Consider the following 2,178-nt stretch of genomic DNA (forward strand, 5'->3'; position numbering starts at 1 on the left):
AACAAAAAAACCCCAACTCTATTAAGATTTTCGATAGTTGGAAAATAATAATAAATTAAGATTTTCGATAGATTGAAAATAATGATAAATTGATTTTAGCAGGGCTGCTGAGTTAGCTTATAGGAGCGAGCTAAAGTAAGAAAGAAACACGCCGAAACACACCGACCGGCACCCCCCGACGACGGACCACGGGTAAACGGCGGGACTTTGCCTCTTAAGCAAGTTTGACTGACGACTACCACGGCTATTCGGCTAGCTAGCTAGCTAGGTAGGTAGGTAGGTAGGTAGGTAGTCCTCCTCCTCGGCCACCTAGCCGTCGTCGTCGTCGATCGAGCGACCGGGTATATTCAAGACGCCTCTACCGACACCACCACACCAGCGGGCAGTTTAGCGAGGCTTGCCAACTCCTCTGCCTCCTCAAGCGCTTCCAGACGCCTACCGACACCACATGCTGCTGGCTGGCTGTCTGTTGTTACAATGGAATTTAAAAAAAAAAACAAACAAAAAACCCCAACTCTATTAAGATTTTCGATAGTTGGAAAATAATAATAAATTAAGATTTTCGATAGATTGAAAATAATGATAAATTGATTTTAAGCAGGGCTGCTGAGTTAGCTTATAGGAGCGAGCTAAAGTAAGAAAGAAACACGCCGAAACACACCGACCGGCACCCCCGACGACGACCACGGGTAAACGGCGGGACTAACTGTGACTCTCTTAAGGTGTGAGGAGGCTTTGCCTCTTAAGCAAGTTTGACTGACGCCTACCGACACCGGTCAGGTCGGCGAGGCTCCCGGCGGCCCCGAGCGGGACCACAGGGTTGCGGAAGGCGTCCAAGTGAGCGGCGGCGACGCCAGGAGGCCCCCGGGGTCGACTCCGCGGCCCCCGGGTCGGTGTGCGGGCCTCCAGAGCTCGATAAAGTAGTGGTGTCGCTAGCGGTCGAGAAGGCACTTTTCGACGCCTACTGCCACCCCCACATGGCGGTAGGCGCAAAACTGGAAAATCGCCGACCAGAAATGTCGCTTCGTATAATCGACGTTTTTTTTGACCACCATTTTCAGGTGTCGGAGGTGGGTCTGGACGAATACCAACACCATTTCTGGGGTTTCACAACCGCCCGGCTTCTCCGACATATGTTGGAAAGGAGTAGCGATCGAGCGAAGGGGGCTGTCGGTAGGCGGCCGCGGGTTGCATGTGTGCCCGGGACAGCACCCCCATCCAACTAAGGGGTGTCCCCCGGGGGCCAGGGGGACCTCGTCCAGGTCGGCCGGGCGCTTCCAGACGCCTACCGACACCGGTCAGGTCGGCGAGGCTCCCGGCGGCCCCGAGCGGGACCACAGGTTGCGGAAGGCGTCCCAAGTGAGCGGCGGCGACGCCAGGAGGCCCCCGGGGTCGACTCCGCGGCCCCCGGGTCGGTGTGCGGGCCTCCAGAGCTCGATAAAGTAGTGGTGTCGCTAGCGGTCGAGAAGGCACTTTTCGACGCCTACTGCCACCCCCACATGGCGGTAGGCGCAAAACTGGAAAATCGCCGACCAGAAATGTCGCTTCGTATAATCGACGTTTTTTTTGACCACCATTTTCAGGTGTCGGAGGTGGGTCTGGACGAATACCAACACCATTTCTGGGGTTTCACAACCGCCCGGCTTCTCCGACATATGTTGGAAAGGAGTAGCGATCGAGCGAAGGGGGCTGTCGGTAGGCGGCCGCGGGTTGCATGTGTGCCCGGGACAGCACCCCCATCCAACTAAGGGGTGTCCCCCGGGGGCCAGGGGGACCTCGTCCAGGTTCGGCCGGGCGCTTCCAGACGCCTACCGACACCGGTCAGGTCGGCGAGGCTCCCGGCGGCCCCGAGCGGGACCACAGGTTGCGGGAAGGCGTCCAAGTGAGCGGCGGCGACGCCAGGAGGCCCCCGGGGTCGACTCCGCGGCCCCCGGGTCGGTGTGCGGGCCTCCAGAGCTCGATAAAGTAGGTGGTGTCGCTAGCGGTCGAGAAGGCACTTTTCGACGCCTACTGCCATCCCCCACATGGCGGTAGGCGCAAAACTCGGAAAATCGACCGGACCAGAAATGTCGCTTCGTATAATCGACGTTTTTTTTGACCACCATTTTCAGGTGTGCGGAGGTGGGTCTGGACGAATACCAACACCATTTCTGGGGTTTCACAACCGCCCGGCTTCTC

This window comes from Euprymna scolopes, unplaced genomic scaffold (assembly GCF_053919585.1).
Source record: "Euprymna scolopes isolate OS-2025 unplaced genomic scaffold, ASM5391958v1 sca690, whole genome shotgun sequence".
NCBI classification, from domain to species: domain Eukaryota; kingdom Metazoa; phylum Mollusca; class Cephalopoda; order Sepiida; family Sepiolidae; genus Euprymna; species Euprymna scolopes.